An 18,496-nucleotide genomic window follows, 5' to 3' on the forward strand; every position below is an offset into this window, starting at 1 on the left:
AAGATAGTGGGAGAGAGGGAAGGAGTCTCACTTGCGGCTTTCTCACATACACAATGGGGGAATACACACACAGGTGGAGGCTGAAAATAGTTTTCCTCTTCTTAGTTATGAAAGCCAAAAGAACTCTTGTACAAAGAAATAGAAGAACCCTATATGTGGGTCTCAAACCAAACTCAACTAACTAAGGTGGCATACTAACTGAGCCACAAACTAGAGTAGATAAGGATAGATGTCATCCAGCTATTATTCGTGGGCGGTGTACCAACCGCATCTGCAGCTAACAAGTCGGTGACATAAATGCACAACGGTCACCCTGGCATATCGTGAGTGGAGCTTGATATCTCAACACTCCCCCTCGAGCTCAATCCCAATTCTTGCACACCAAGCAGGTCTCTGAACTTGCGCAGCTTCTCTGCGCCCAATGCCTTCGTGAATATGTCAGCTACCTGATCCTCTGTGCTAACAAAAACTAGATCAATAAGACCTAGTAAAACCTTCTCTCGCACATAGTGATAATGCACCTCAATGTGCTTTGTTCTAGCATGATAGACTAGGTTGTTTGCCAAGTGTATACTGCTCATGTTGTCACAATAAATGACAATCGGCCCATCTGTAGACTAATGCATATCATAAAGTAGCTTATGCAACCAAGCTACCTCACATGCAACCATTGCTGCACCCTTGTACTCAGCCTCTGTGCTCGACAAGGCTACTGTAGGCTGTTTCTTGCTGCTCCAAGTGACTGCAGCACTCCCAAAAGAGAACACATATCCACTGGTAGATCGTCTATCAGAAATACTACCAGCCCAATCAACATCAGTGTATCCATGCAACTGTATCTGAACCCCAGCCTCATAAAATAGTTCATACTGCAATGTGGACTTCACATACATGAGTATGCGTCTAGCCGCATCCAAATGCGGTTTCCTTGGAGCCTGCATAAACTGACTTACCAATCCAACAGCATAGCTTATATCTGGCCTGGTAATAGTCATATAAATCAAACTTCCTACTATGCGTCTGTACATAGTAGGGTCTTCCAGAAGCTCACCTGCATCTATGCTCAGCTTCACATTCTGCTCCAAAGGAACTGAAATAGGCTTATAGCCTGTCATCCCATATTTGGACAGCATGTTCAATCCATACTGCCTCTGCAAGAGCTGTATCCCACTTGGTGATCTAATCACCTCAATGCCCAAGAAATAACGTAGCTCTCCCAAATCCTTCATCTCAAACTTCTGCTTCAATAGCATTTTCACATGAAGGATATCTTCATCACTATCACCTGTGATGATCAAATCATCAACATAAATGACAAGCAGCATAATACCTTTCTCTGTTTTTCTCACATAGAGTGAGAAATATGCCTTGGAAATCTGAAAGCCAATAGTGACAAGATACTGTCCTATCTTGTCAGACCATGCTCTAGGTGCTTGCTTCAATCCATACAAGGCTTTCTTCAACCTGCAAACAAACTCAAGATGAATAGCATGAACATAACCTGGTGGCTGCTCCATAAAGACCTCTTCTTGCAAATCACCATGCACGAAGGCATTCTTTACATCCATCTGATGTAAAGACCATCCCTTTGATGCAGCCATAGCAGTGACTACTCTTACAGTTGCCATCCTTGCAACCGGACTGAATGTTTCTTCATAATCAATGCCATATGTCTGTGTGTACCCCTTGACAACTAATCTTGCCTTGTATCTATTCACAGAACCATTTGCATTGTGCTTGATCTTATAAACGCACTTACAGCCAATTGCATTCTTGTCTTTAGGCAAAGGCACCAATTCCCATGTAGCATTTGCTTTCAAGGCATCCATTTCTTCATCCATGGCTTTCTCCCATTTTTCATTTCCCATGGCTTGCTCAAAAGAAGTAGGTTCTGGTTCCTGTATCACTTTGACCATATAGGCATAGTGAATGGCTGTAAATCCATCATATTTCAGCCTATCCATAGAATACCTAGCTCTAGTAGACCTACGCAAAATAGGCTCACTTCTAGGTGCTCTCAAAACATCCCTGGTCTTTCTTACTCCAGGTGTAACAACAGAAGGAATACCCAACTCATCATCAATGCTCTGTTCTGAGCCACTGGATTCACCATCCACATAAGAGTGACCTGCATTCACATCAAACATGGGCTGATCTACCTTCTCTTTTCCTTTTGGTGATACCTACGTATCACTATCCGCATTGTTTTGAGGAGATTCTCCTGCTCAATCTGCCTATCCATGGCAAAGTATGTGAACCACTGCTAGAGGACACCGCAGGTCCACTGATATTTTGTGATTGCTGCTGTGAATTCTGTGCAGCATTACCATTTTGTGCATCTACATCAATCATCACATTTACTGGTTTATACCAGTTGCTCATCTCATCAAAAACATATCTGCTTACTATAAACTTACGAGAAGAAGGGTTATAGCATCTATACCCTTTCTGCTATAGAGAATAACTAATAAAGACGCACTTCTTAGCTTTTGGATCCAACTTGGACCTCAACTCGTGGACCTCAACTCGTCTGGCACATGAACATAGGCAATGCAACAAAAAATTTTCAAATGAGAAATGTCTGGTTTCCTACCAGTATACATCTCCTCTGGTGTCATGCCATGTATTGCTACAGTGGGAGTCCTGTTCATTATGTAAACAGCTATAGCAACTGCTTCAGCCCAATAATAATCTGGTACATCTTTTTCATTTAGCATGGCCTGAGATACCTCTCCAATATGCATGTTTTTCCTTTCTACAAGTCCATTTTGCTGTGGGGTATGACTGCATGAATATTGTTGCTTTATGCCATGCTCCTGCAGGAACCTTGCAAACTCATTTGAGATGTACTCTCCCCCTCCATCTGACCTTAGGCATTTTATTTGCAGGCCTGTTTCTTTTTCAACCATAGCTTTAAAAGCTTTAAAGTGCCCAAACACGTCACTTTTCTTTTTCATAAAATACACCCAAACTTTTCTATTGAAGTCATCAATAAAAGTGACAAAATAGTGACAACCTCCAATAGATGCAGCTTTCGTAGTCCACACATCAGAGTGGATTAATTCCAATGGCTTTTTACTCTCTTGAACATGCCTAGGAAATGGTTTCCTTGCCTGTTTTCCAAATTGACAGGCTTCACAAACGTTATGCATTTCTGCAACCTTGAATTTAGGCAATCCTGCAACAATATTTTGGGCTTGCATTGATTTAAGTCACTGTATATTAACATGACAATGCGTTTATGCCAGATATCAATATCTGCAAGTACACCGGTCCCATGTGCAAACATTGCTGCACTCAATTCAGGCATGTCCGCATCCAACGTAAACATCCTGCCTTTCTTCTTTCCTTTTGCTATCAAGCGATCGTTATTTTTCATATCCTCAACAAAGCATCCATGAGGATTAAATTTGACCTGCAAGCCCTGCTCAACCATTTGACCAACAAAAACCAGGTTCTTGGTGATGTTCGGGACATGAAATACATTAGACAGGTATTTCTTTTGCCCATCCTGCATAGACAAAGGAATTTTACGAATCTGTACAATAGGATGTGCAGTATCATCACCAGTCTCCACAAATCCTGGTTTTTCCATTTTCCTTGCACGTTGCATCCATTCTGCATGACCTGTCATGTGGTTTGACGCACCTGAGTCAACATACCACACATCATTTCGTTCTTTTGCACTTGTCACACAATTGGTCATGTGCTGCACCATAAAAAGATGCTCATTTCTGTCATCACCCTGTCTACTAGAAGATGCATAATTGCCTTGCTGTAATTTTCCATTCATAATGTCATTCTGCTTTTTGTAGCAGTCCTTAGCCATATGACCCATTTTATCACAGTAGTAGCATTCAACATTGTTATTTGCATTTTGGCCTCTCTGCCATCCACCACGGCCTCTTTGGCTCCCCCTGCCTTTAGAGTTACCACGTACTCTTCCATAGGACTGGTTTTCTTGAGTTTGCTGCATATTCTGATTTCTACCATGGCCTGCAGATCGGCCTCCTCTTCCTCTGCCTCTACCTCTTCCAGCATTTGAGTAGAAGACAGTTTCTTTTGAAGTTCCTCCTGAAGAAGATGCACCCCATTTCTCTGCTCTTCAGAAATTAGAAGAGCAAACAACTCTTCAAAATCAGGAAATTTTTCACGGACTACAATGGATGTCCGGAAGTGTGCATAATCCTTTCCTAGACCATTCAAGGTCACAGAAACTAGATCATCATCTTCCACTAGCGATCCAATGGAAGCAAGTGCATCTGCAATTTTCTTCACCTTCATGTGGTAGTCATTTATGCTCAAATTTTCTCTCTGCACATTGTGCAACTCCTGTTTGAGTTGCATTTTCCTGGCTTGCATATTTGTGCTGTACATTTTTGTCAAAGTATCCCATGCCTCCTTTGGCGTACTTGCATCCTGAATATGCACAATCATAGAATCCGAAATACTGATAGACAGCTAGTAAATAACTTTTCTGGCTCTCTCATACCATCCTTTAAATGCCTGAATTTCCTGTTGATTGGGAACATTAGGAAGAACTGGTTCTTCTTCATTTCCTGTAATGAAATCCCAATAGCCTTTTTCCATAAGGAAATTCGTCATTCTAAACTTCCATGCCTGGAAGTTGTTCTTGTCAAGCTTTTTAGTGACAATCTGTGAAAGAGAATTAGACGGCATTACAGAACACCACAAAATATTTTGTCACTGTGAAAAACACAGCTTTTGCCTCACACGGGCAGATCTGCAAAACTGACGAAAGTGGTATTTGACCACACAGTCACTTCCTAGTGATGATTTTGCATCAACAGGCAACAAGCATGATTCTGCAACTCCCAATATCTCTGCACACAGGCATACGATGTAATTTCTGTTGCAACTTTTCATCGACCAGCCGAGCAGTGGTCGCACAGCAAAAACAAGGCCTTTTTCAGAGTGCCTGCGAAGAACTTCCACCTTCAAAAAGGGCCTCAAAATGCCCTCAAATCAGAAAAATAATGTCACCAAGGGATTTGCCTTTGCCCGCAGCATATACTGCGCTCTCGCCACACCGCGAAGTGCGTCTCAATCTGAGACAGTGCACTCTTGCACTTCTGGCTGGCTACCTGCAGAGATTTGCTCCCAAACTCGAAATAGGAAAGCAACACTGGTCCTCTTACCAGGACACCGCAAACTTGGTTTGCTTTCTTGAGCTCCTTACCACGAACAAGGCTTTGATACCATGTGAAGATAGTGGGAGAGAGGGAAGGAGTCTCACTTGCGGCTTTCTCACATACACAATGGGGGAATACACACACAAGTGGAGGCTGAAAACAGTTTTCCTCTTCTTAGTTGTGAAAGCCAAAAGAACTCAAGTACAAAGAAATTGAAGAACCCTATATGTGGGTCTCAAACCAAACTCAACTAACTAAGGTGGCATACTAACTGAGCCACAAACTAGAGTAGATAAGGATAGCTGTCATCCAGCTATTATTCGTGGGCGGTGTACCAACCGCATCTGCAGCTAACAAGTCGGTGACATAAATGCACAACGGTCACCCTGGCATATCACGAGTGGAGCTTGATATCTCAACAGTGTGGACTACTAAAGCTGCATCTATTGGAGGCTATCATTATTTGGTCACTTTTATTGATGACTACATCAGAAAAGTTTGGGTGTATTTTATGAAAAAGAAAAGAGAAGTGTTTGAGCATTTCAAAGCTTTTAAAGCTATGGTTGAAAAAGAAACAGGCCTGCAAATAAAATGCCTAAGGTCAGATGGAGGGGGAAAGTACCTCTCAAATGAGTTTGCAAGTTTCCTGCAAGAGCATGACATAAAGAAGCAATATTCATGTAGTCATACCCCACAGCAAAATGGACTTGCAGAAAGGAAAAACAGGCATATTGGAGAGGTATCTCATGCCATGCTCAACAAAAAAGACCTGCCATATTATTATTGGGTTGAAGCAGTTGCAGGACTCCCACTGTAGCAATACATGGCATGATGCTAGAGGAGAGGTATACTAGTAGAAAACCAGATATTTCTCATTTGAAAGTTTTTGGTTGCATCGTCTATGTTCATGTGCCAGATGAGTTGAGATCTAAGTTGATCCAAAAGCTGAGAAGTGCATCTTTATTGGCTACTCTCTGCAGTAGAAAGGGTATAGATGCTATAACCCTTCTACTCGTAAGTTTATAGTGAGTAGAGATGTTGTTTTTTATGAGATAAGCAGCTGGTATAAACCAGTAAATGCGATTGATGATGTAGATGCACAAAATGGTAATGTTGCATAGAATTCATAGCAACAATCACAAAATATTAGTGGACCTATAGTGTCCTCTAGTAGTGGTTCACATACTTCGCCATGGACAGGTAGTTGCCATGGATAGGCAGATTGACATCAAGAGGATCCCCTCAAAGCAATGCAAATAGTGGTATGCAAGTATCACGAAAAGGAAAAGAGAAAGTAGATCAGCCCATGGTTGATGTGAATGCAAGTCACTCTTATGTGGATGGTAAATCCAATAGCTCAGAACAGAGCCTTGATGATGAGTTGGGTATTCCTTCTGTTGTTAAACCTGGAGTAAGGAAGACAAGGGATGATTTGAGAGCACCTGGTAGTGAGCCTATTCTGCACAGGTCTACCAGAGCGAGGTATCCTATGGATAGGCTGAAATATGATGGATTTACAGCCCTTCACTATGCCTATATGGTCAAAGTGATATGTGAACCAGAACCCACTTCTTTTGAGCAAGCCATGGGAAAAGAAAAATGGGAGAAAGCCAAGGATGAAGAAATGGATGCCTTGGAAGCAAATGCTACATGGGAATTGGTGTCTTTGCCTAAAGACAAGAATGCAATTGGCTGCAAGTGGGTTTATAAGGTGAAGCACAATGCAGATGGTTCTGTGAACAGATACAAGGCAAGTTTAGTTGTCAAGGGGTATGCACAGACATATGGCATTGATTATGAAGAAACATTCAGTCTGGTTGCAAGGATGGAAACCATAAGAGCAATCATTGCTATGGTTGCATCAAAGGGATGGTCTTTATATTAGATGGATGTAAAGAATGCTTTCTTGCATGGTGATTTGCAAGAAGAGGTCTATATGGAGCAGCCACCAGGTTATGTTCATGCTGTTGTTTATAGGTTGAAGAAAGCCTTGTATGGCTTGAAGCAAGAACCTAGAGCATGGTCTGACAAGATAGGACAGTATCTTGTCACTATTTTCTTTCATATTTCCAAGGCAGATTTCTCACTTTATGTGAGAAAAATAGAGAAAGGCATTATGCTGCTTGTCATTTATGTTGATGATTTGATCATCACAGGTGATAGTGATGAAGATATCCTTCATGTGAGAATGCTATTGAAGCAAAAGTTTGAGATGAAGGATTTGGGAGAGCTGCGTTACTTCTTGGGCATTGAGGTGATTAGATCCACAAGTGGGATATGGCTCTTGCAGAGGCAGTATGGATTAGACATGCTGTCCAAATATGGGATGACAGGCTGTAAGGCTATTTCAATTCCTTTGGAGCAGAATGTGAAGCTGAGCACAGATGCAAGTGAGCTTCTGGAAGACCCTACTATGTGCAGACGCATAGTAGGAAGTTTAATTTATTTAACTATTACCAGCCCAAATTTGAGCTATGCAGTTGGGTTGGTAATTCAGTTTATGCAGGCTCCAAGGAAATCACATTTGAATGCAGCTAGATGCATACTGAGGTATGTGAAGTCCACATTGCAGTATGGACTATTTTATGAGACTGGGGTTTAGATACAGTTGCATGGATACACTGATGCTGATTGGGCTAGTAGTATTTCTGATAGATGATCTACCAGTGGATATGTGTTCTCTTTTGGGAGTGCTACAATCACTTGGAGCAGCAAGAAATAGCCTACAGTTGCCTTGTCAAGCACATGGGTGTAGCAATGGATGCATGGGAGGCAGCTTGGTTGCATAAGCTACTTTATGATATGCATCAGTCTATAGATGGGCCAGTTGTCATTTATGATGACATTATGAGTAGTATACACTTGGCAAATAACCCAGTCTATCATGCTAGAACAGAGCACATTGAGGTGCATTATCACAGTGCAGGAGAAGATTCTAGTGGGTCTTATTGAGCTAGTTTATGTCAGCATAGAGGATCAAGTAGCTGGCATATTCACAAAGGCATTGGGTGTAGAGAAGCTGCGTAAGTTCAGAGACCTTCTTGGTGTGCAGGAATTGGGATTGAGCTCAAGGGGGAGTGCTGAGATATCGAGCTCCACTAGTGATATGTTAGGGTGACCGTTGTGCATTTATGTCATCGACTTGTTAGCTACAGATGCGATTGGTACACCACCCATGAATAATAGCTGGATGACAGCTATCTTTATGTACTCTAGTTAGTGGCTCAGTTAGTATGCCACCTAGGTTAGCTGAGTTTGGTTTGAGAGACACATATAGGGTTCACCTATTCCTTTTGTACTTAAAGAGTTCTTTTGGCTTTCACAACTAAGAGGAGGAAAACTATTTTCAGCCTCCACTTTTGTGTGTATTCCCCATTGTGTATGTGAGAAAGCCCCAAGTGAGACTCCTTCCTTCTCTCCCACTCTCTTCCCAGAGGCTTCCTTTTGCTATATTGCAAATCCAATTATAATGGCTAGTAGGTGGGCAATGTAATTTGCCATGATGGGTGGTGGATATATAATTTGTTAGCAACAAGGATATATGTTGAGCTCAATCCTATACCTTTTCCCTCCCAAGGAGTGTAAGAGTTTTAATTGATATATAATTGAAAATGTGAGCCACAAACTTGGCTTCCTCTTTGCATATTGGGTCCAGAATCATATCATGGCATATTCCCTTGCTTTGTGACTTTGTTTTAGACAGAAACCAATCTTGAATCTCTGAGAATCTTGCATCCAAATGTTTCATTGGATATTCTTCTTGTGCCTCTGGGAATGAGAGAGCTTCCAACATTGTTGATCTACTGAGATAGATATGTAAAGGCTTTTCATTATACTTTATTGTGCCATACTTAACCTTCTCCAACTCTCTTCTTTTATACGATGTTATAAATTGAATGATGTATTCTATCATAGCAAGCACTGGTAAGAAGGAGTGTAACTTCTCAAAGAGATTCCCTAGAGCCTTTAACTGCAAGAAGTTTCATGCATCGATGGCTAACAGGTGACCGTTGAGACTGGTAGCCATAGAAGATGTATTGCTCCCTCTGTTGTTAGCTCTTTGTTGGCTTGGGCATCAAGCTATTCTGCACTTGCATCCTCTGCACTTGCATCCTGCATAGTCAATGGATTTTCCTCTAATTCTCTTGACTCTAGGGTCCGTAGGTTCTATGGCATGTCTCCTTAGCATGCTGCATTATTTTGTTCCTCATAATCATTGTCCAGACCACCAGCTATAGTAATTTTGGTGTTATAACCTATGGGTTGGTAAAATCCTAGATCCTGTCTTTCTTTAGGTCTGTGATTTTGGGAGGGCTATCAAGGTTGAGGTTTGGGCTATTTGGCTTGGTGTTGCTTTGTTGATGGCATTGTAGGAATTTTCCCCATTCTTAGTGAGATGTATTTAGCATGGCATTTCATACATGAATTAAGACCCAGTCTGATAATACCAATAGTGCCATGTGGTAAGAGTACCATGTGCTAATAGTGCATGTTTCTTTTTCGAGTGGCTGATGCATTTTACTTTTTTTGTGATGAGGGTGCTGTGTGTGTGGACCAAAGCAAGTATCTCTTGGGCCTTTTATTTGTGCAATTTATTGGTGGTACTCAAAACATGTGGGTGCTCTATGTATGAAGAGTGAGGTAGGAATTCCTCATATATGCTTAATTTACTAGGGACTTCATATTGCTACTAGGACTCAATCATCACCTCTAAGCCCTATGTTGAAATCATTTGATGCTACCTATATGTGCAAAGATATACATATGCTAATAAGTGCTTTTCACACAATCTAATGCTAGATATAGAAGATTTGGGCTCCCAAATCCTTCCCAAATCTTCATTATTGTTGGGGGTGGCCTGCATGCTGATGTAGTAGTGCTTCAATCAACTCTTGTTGATTGTTGTGGTGAATTGGACTCCGTCTAGTGTTTCTAGTAGCACAGGTCCAATGGGATTCATCTTTTTAACTCTATAGGGTCCTTGACCTAGATATTTGAGTTTGCCCTTGTGGAATTTGGCATTGTATAGAAGAACTAGGGCACCTTCCTTGATCTCCTTATCTTTTAAGGTTTCTGTCAAACCATGCCTTCCTTCTTCGTTTTTCTATTGTCATGGCATGGTAGGCAACTAAACTTGTCCCTATATGCTTTTCTGATTGATAGAGTCTTTCCTTGAGTGACTCATGGTCTCCTATTCATTCTTGCACTATCATGTATAGGCTTGGTATCACAAATTCTAGTGGGAACACTACTTCAAGGTTGTTACCAAATTGAACAGGCAAAAATCCTGTACTGACCTTTAGTGTAGTTCAATATGCCTATAAGGCTGATTAAGATTTTCTACCCAATTAGATCTCTTGGGCTCCACTATTTTGGTGAGGACAATGCATATTACCTTGGTGGTGGACTCAGCTTGTCCATTGCCTTGGGGATAGTAGGGTGTGCTTTTTCTTTGGATAACCATAAAGTCAGACAAAAGTTCTTGGATTACCTCATTGACAAAATACGTGCCTCTATCCGACAAGGAGCCCCAAGGGAAGGGGTTTGTGTTGCCTACTATTTCAATTTATCAAACTACTTGTCCACCCTTTTGTCACTTCTCATTTAGTAAAACAAGATAACATAAGATAAGAAGCCCCTTTTTCAACCATTTTCTGCTCAAGGCCATGATTAAATTAAACAACAAAAAATAAATAATAACAATTTCACAAGGGCCCATTCTAGATGACAAGCGACAATAAATAATCTCAAAATTTCTTCACACTATAGACCATTGGTAGGGCTTCTCTTTCGATGGTAGTGTAATTGACCTCCATGTCATTTAACTACCTACTTGCAAAGTGGATTGGGAAGTCTTTATTATACTTGCCAAGTTGACATAACACACTCCCTATTGCGTATTTGGAACCATCTATATGCACATGGAATTCAATGTACCAATTTGCAATATGGGACTTGTGATCCTTGTGTGATCACTCTCCACTTGAGGGTTTCAAATTATTACAATAATATCTGGTATTCGGTCAATCCTTGGGGAAGATTAGTATTGTGAATTGTATGGTGAACTTGACTTCCACAATTTTTGTTGGTACATTGTCAACAATTCCCAGTGGCTTCATTTTACTATGGTTGATCAGGCGTATGTTGAATGTGGCATTCCCCATTGGTGGGAGGTCCCATTCTTCATAGAGGTCCTTTGCGAGAATGTTGACACTTGCCCCACCATCCATTGTTGTAGGATATTGGCCAAAGGCTTTATGCTCCAATGGGATAATTACATTTTTGATGTCATCCCTAGCACCAAATTTCACTATGATAGCCTTTTCTTCCTCTTAAGATGGTGGGAAACACTGTGCCGATTCTATACAACCCTTGAAACTTTTCCACATGGTTGGATGATTTCAATAAGGTTCCAATTAGCATCATGACTGGTCAAGTGATTAAGCTGGCTAAGGCAGCTCCATCTAGTTGGGAATGAGTTGCATGTAGATTTGTTACTCTTGGGTTGGTGGTAGCTTCAATCACCATGTCAATGCTATCAGGTATTGGTTCCTTGCCCTTGACTATTTTTCTTTGGTCTGCCTTGAATTTTTCCTATTCATGTCTTACCATTTCTTCATGGCTTGATACCAAGCTTTCTCCACTTTGACATTAGGGTAGACTTCCTTTGCTTCTTGAAGAGAACTTGGGGCATATGTACTTGGCAATGCCTCCCTTTTTTTTAGGATTGGCAAGGCTTATGTGGCCTTTGGGCTTTTTTTTTTCTGAGAAAAAATTAGTTTTTATGGTGCTACTTCCTTCTGCTTCCTTGTTATCACTAGTACCAGTTGGGATGGGCAATACTTAGTGTTGCCACACTGTGACTCTAAACACCAATGATTCCATGGGGTACATCTCGCTTTGCCTCATGGGGTGGTTGAGGTTTTTCTCTAAATGGGCAATCCATGCACGCATGCCCAACTCCACAATCTCTACATAGGTTGGAAAGTACTTGGGCTACCTTTGTGAGGGCACTCAACAATCCAATGATTTTCTCCACATCCAAAACTCTTGATAGGTGCTCGATATGTGGTTGGTCGTACTTGATTGGCATACATTGGAATGAGTCTTTTTGCACCATTGATGTAGTATATGGGGTATTCTATTTCATACTCATATTGTGATTCTAGTTCTTCACATTGTAGTTGTTGCACTGGAACTACTAGAGCAAGATTGGGGGCTTAAGGATACTATGAAGGATTGAGATTTATCAATAGTGGAGGCACTTGTGTCCTCATAGGGATGGGATTGAGCCATGGCACTTGTGCACTAGGTGCTAGTGTTGGCTACCTAGATACTAGGATTAACGCTGTTGTTGATACTATTGGGGTTAGAGTTGTGCAACCCTCATATTGTAGAAGCATGTATTTACATCATGGCCTGTAACATTGCAAATGCCACACTATAACCTTGGGGGTTGGGCCACTTCTGGTGGGTGAGTCTATTTCTTAGGATTGGACCCTCATTGGCCATGTGGTTGGCCATACAGTGTGGGTGCTAGACATTCTATCTTCTTGGGTATTGTGGTGGCTGAGGGACATGCAACTTTTGCTCTATGGCATGCATCATTTCTTCCTTCACCCTCAAGGCCATGGCTTCCACTCAATCCTCAGTGGTGCGGTCCTTTGTGAAAGTGCTTCCTTCTTGGAAGATTCCTTATCGCAACGATGATTGATTTTTAGTCATCACTGTTGTTGTTAGAGTTGGTCATGTCATCCTCAATGTCAATTGTAGCTTCATGAGCATCGCTAAAATGCACATAGCTACTAACATTTTTCATATCTTTGCATATGGACTTTTTCATTCCGAAGATGAACCATGCAATGAGGTACTTATTGTTATGACAAGGAACACACTTGCCTATTAATATTTTCATTTATCCCAAGTATGTTTTGACCTTTTCTTTTTTGCACATTTCCATATTTCCAAGTTGGAGGGCAAGGTCATCTTGTAGCCTTTTGGTTTGGAACCTCCTTTCGAATTGCTTGGCTAGTAGTGCCCATGTGGCTCTTTCTTCTATGAGCAAGTCTAGGTACCATTCTGAGGCCTCATTAATTAAGGCCATGGAAACAAAGTAGCTTTGGTTTAATTTTGATTGGTCACCTCTAGCAAAACATGCTGTGTCAAAGAGTTGAAGGAATCTAATAGGATCCCCTCATCCATTGTACCTGGCATTTCTAAATTATCAAAGTGTCTTTATCCATTATTGTTGCTATTGTTGTTGTGTCATTGACCAAATAAATCTTTAGGATGTAGAGTGTCTTTTTCTATTTCTTCTTCAAAACTTAGGTCCTCCATGCATCTTGTTGTGGTTAGAGGTGAAATTCTTGGAGAGCATCAAGGGTAGAAGAAAGGAGGTAGGTGCTAGCCTTTATCCTGATATGAAGCACATACACAATGCTTAATTGTGGCCTTTAAGTGAGTGCATTTGACATGTGAAGTCCCCAATTGATTTTGACCTTCATAGCCCAAAAATGGTAAAAAATATGTGATCAACGGGTCAAAATATTGCAGTGCCTATGTGGTGGCAACTACCACGACCCATTATGCTAGCAAAAAAATTTGAAAAAGTGTATTTGACATATATCTTTGTGTGCATGAAATCTTGGTTCGCATGTGATTTGGCCTCCAAACGGCCAAAATACGGGCCCTCGAAGAAATGGCCAAAATAGACAAATTTTTTGATAAAGATCCTTCCTCTTTTTTTTTTTAGCGGGTTGGTTAATCTAACATACTCTAATGTTCCTAACTACTTATGAGTTGCCCAACCTAATGTTCCTAATTAACTATGAGTTGCCCTTTTTTTTTGTGAGAAAGGGTTAGTTAGGCTAACCTAGCCTAATGTGGTCAGTTGTAACTAAAATTGATTAGTCTCTATCCTATCTCCCTCTATAATCTCTCTTTCTCTTCTCTCTACCTCTCCTCTCTCTCTAGCTCTCTCTTCACTTTCTCTCTCTATCTCTCTCTACCTCTCTCTACCTCTCTCTTCCTCTCTCCCATGAGAGTGTACGAGCATTGGGCAGTGGATTCGGTAGGGTTGTAGGACCGTGTGTTGCATTATGGGGTGGGGTGGACTAGATTGGTATGGGGTAGGCGAACGTCACTATTGAGGCATGACATGTGCATAGGTGAGAGTTGCACGGCATGGACATCGAGGCATGTGCCACATGGCATGGCCCCCAATGCAAGTACCACCACCACATGATGCCCGCACAATAGTTCTCACTTTCTCTTCCAAGGCTAGGTTTTAAGGCTGTTGGTCACCTACAATTGTGTCGATGGTGGTGGTGCCCATGTAGCGGTTGTTATTGTCTCTCCCAAGTCTAGGTTCCAAGAGTGTTGGTCACCTCCAATCATGTCATTGCTTGTTGTAGCATAGGTGCTCACAAGTGTACCATAGGTCCTCGAGCTGTATTTTGGTGAGAGGCGTAGGATAAAGCATGGAAAGCAAATCTCATGCATGCGTGGGTGAGAAAGAAGGCTTGATCCAACCATTAATGGAGGCTCCTACCTCCATGGGAGTTCAAGGGTTTAGAAGGGGGTTGCAGGGTTGAGGAGTGGAGAGCTAGTCTTCTTTGTGACTTTGAGTGGTAAAGGTTAAGAAGGAGGGACAAGGGAGGAGAAAGGAGGAAGAGGAGCAAGAGGGAGGAGGAGGAAGGAGGAGGAGGAGGAGGGAGGAGGAGAAGAAGGCAGGAGGAGGAGAAGGAAGGGGGGAGAGGGAGGAGGAGGAGGAGGGAGGGGGAGAACAGAGGGGGAGGAGGAAGGAGGGAGGAGGAGGAGGAGGGAGGGAGAGGAGGAAGGAGGGAGGAGGAGGGAGTACAAGGGTAGGGGGTGCAAGGGTAAGGGCAAGCTAGAACATGATAGTCTAAGAGAGCATGGACGTAATGGAGATTAATCACAAGAACACAATAGTGAGCTTGAACACTGAACGCCAAAGAGTGGGAGCTTCATTCCATTGAGAGAGATTTATACATGTTGGTCTTTGCACAATCCGTAGGTACCTCCAGGGTGGGACCCCTTTTTGTAGGGGACCTCTTGGACAAGAGTCCCTCCACTTTTTTGGGGGACCTCTTAGGTCTCTACACAAAGTGGGGGAACCTCTTGAGTCCCTCCACAAAGTGGGCGGACCTCAAAAACTATAGACTTTTAGTCTTTCTCTCTCTAGTTTTGGTTATTCTCTCTCTAGCTCATGATTTTGCAAGTACGATTGGATCTTTTCTAGGGATGATTTTGGCTATCCTCATGCTTTAAGATTCATCATACCATCTTTCAAGCTCAAGATATTACAAGTGGATATTTGTCGCTACTCTACACACATAGACTGCACTTCTGGTCCTTGTTGTCATAGGGTTAATATCTTCACACTATAGACCATCACTAGGGCTTCTCTTTCAATGGTGCTATAATTCACCCCTCTGTATCATTTAGTTGCCTGCTTGCAAGTTATATCGGGTAGGACACTCCTACTGCATAGTTGGAACTTGGAACCATTGGTATACACATGGAATTCAATGTCCTAGTTTGGAGCCATTAGTACTAGAGCTATGTTCAATCTCCACTTGAGGGTTTCAAATGCTTTCTCACATTATTCTATCCATATGAATTTTATCTGTAGGGTTCTTGCAATCATAGCATACCTGAGGATAGTATCCTGTATGGCCCTAGAATTCTTTGACACCCTTTGCATTTTGTGGAGGGGGAAGGTCCATCATGGTCTTGATTTGATCCATTTCAAGAGCAATCCCATGTCTAGAGACTATATGTCCCAATACTACTCCATGCATGATCAAGAATTGTCATTTTAGAGGATTCAAGGAGATTTCGTACTTTCTACATTTTTTTTAGTACATCTTCAAGACATGATCATTTTTACGTGAATGTATGCACAAGTCATCTAAGAAGATTCGTAGAAATTTGTTGAGAAATTCTTTGAAGGTGGTATACATGACCCTTTGAAAAGTGGATGGGCCATTGCATAATACAAATGGCATGACTCTATATGCCAAAATACCCCATTTTGTGGCAAAGGCCATCTTTGACTGATCTTTAGGAACAATCTGTATGTGGTTGTACCCACGGAACCCATCCAAGAAGCTATATAATTGTGGCCCATCTCCCCATTCAAAAATTGCTTCTATCAATGATTTTGACTATAGCTGCATTAACATTTTTGAGATTCACACATATTCTAAGATTCTTACTCTTCTTTGGAAAAATCACAATCATACCTAGCTGGTGTGCTTAATCTCATAAATGAAGCCGGCATCCAGTAGCTTTTCAAGCTCTTCATAGACTTGGGTGATACACTTTGAATTTGTTCTATAGGGTCCACATACCTTGGGTTTTGATCCTTTTCTAATAGGTATGGTATGTATTGCAAGTTCGAGGGACATCCATTTCATTTCCTTGTAGGAACAATCCATACAGTCCTTGTATGCCATCAATAGTGCTTTTAATGCTTTTTCTTATTCGTGTGTGAGATGTTCATTGATGTATACATGCTTGTCTTCTTCTCCATCCAAATCAAGATTCAATTTTCTTGTTTTGGCTGGACCCTCATAAACTAGTATTTCCCCTAGGCTATCTATTTCCTTGATTTTTAACTCTCTTATTGTTTCAGGAATTGCTATCTTTGCATCACCTCTTGTATAATTTTTAAAGTAATCAGGAAACTCTCTCAGGCCCTCATGACACTGTGAAGTAAAGTAATTAGGACTCTCTTAGGCCCTCGTGACAATGTGAAGTACTTGCTTGCCTTTTGTACTATTGGTTATTGTGGAGACTACTTGATTTTTGTCATTGATGTTTGCTTGCTTTACTTTTTGGTGTGTATTCTCCATTTCAGTCTTCATTCACACATTAGGTTTGAACTTGCAATTTTTTTAAATTTGTAAGGCTGGTGATGTATTTTCAGTGGGCAACTTGTTCTCACATAGTGATTCCTCTACCATGCATGCACCTTCTTCTGGGATGGTTACCCATATATATTATGCACCACACATTTTCTCATCTTGGAAACAAGTGTGGATTGCTAGGGCCTTCTCTACCCAACCCACCCTTGAGATGTTGAGCCACTTGATTCAGTAGATCTATGGCTACCTCATCTATGTCTGTGCCCTTAGCTAGAAGAGTTCCACCATCCTTGGCCTTGCCTGTGCTAATTGTCTTGCCAGTGTGAGACACCTCAAAAGGAGCTACCGGTGATTTTTTGGTTGTGCTTTATCCTTCATATTGTCATCCAAGAGCATGGACATCTTGCTGCACAGCTCAAAAGATGTGGGATTCAGGCTGAACAAATGGTTTGCTATCGAGTACAGGGTTAATTTTTCAACCAAGGGCTAAGAGGAAAAGATTGTCAACACTTGGAAATCTTATTAGGTCAAACACATGACATCCATGCCCACAATGAATGTTGTCAACATGGAATGGGTCGACACTTAGCTCCAATTTGGTTGCCAGCTTGATAAAACCCAATAAACATGAGTACTAAGTTCTACTTGGCATGTCATGACATGACCATAACCAAAAAGTTCTAACCTATTGGACCCTTGATAAGAGCTATTAGAAATAAACCTCATGGGTCTTAAAGTGGTGGCAACCACATGGCAAAAACATGTTCATGAAATATCTAGGAGGCTCCGTCCTTCTTCACTCATGTCCGTTCATAGTTTGAGCATGCCTCCATGAGAGCTGGAACATCCAACCTTTGGCATCTACATGAAGATGCCTATTGCATGGTGATAGATCTATAGGATTGGTGCGCACTAGTAGCTCATGACTCCTAGAACATAGGATTAGACTCTTGCTAGAACTTGTTGTTGGTAATCAGTGCATGCTGCTAGTGGTTGCCTCTCCAATTTGCAAGGTGTTTTTATCTTCTACATAGGTTGACTATGTTCTACTATAAGTGTGTGAGTGTAGCATATTTGAGAGCTTCTTGTGCAGAAGTTGTTGTCTTTGGAGTACATCTTGCATGTGTTGCACCAAGTCCTTTTAGTATGTGTGACTTACATTATTGGTCATGGATTGATTCTTATTGTTATTTTATGCAACTTGGCTATGTGGGGGTTAAAGGCCACTGTGCCTTAGCCCCGGTTATGTACAATACTCAAACACACACATATATATATATGGATGACATAGAAGATTAGGATTTTTTTCACCCACCAAAACTTGTGTGGCTCTCTTCAGGCTCTCCCACTTTCTCTCACCCTCTCCCATTCCCTTTCATTTGAGAGCACTCTAAACTGGTATGAGAGACTCAGTGATCTAGCTCATGCTTGTGGGTAGTCTAGTTGATCTTG

Source organism: Dipteris shenzhenensis, chromosome 19 (assembly GCF_047967505.1).
Source record: "Dipteris shenzhenensis isolate YYH24624 ecotype China chromosome 19, Dip_SZ_1.0, whole genome shotgun sequence".
Taxonomy (NCBI): Eukaryota; Viridiplantae; Streptophyta; class Polypodiopsida; order Gleicheniales; family Dipteridaceae; genus Dipteris; species Dipteris shenzhenensis.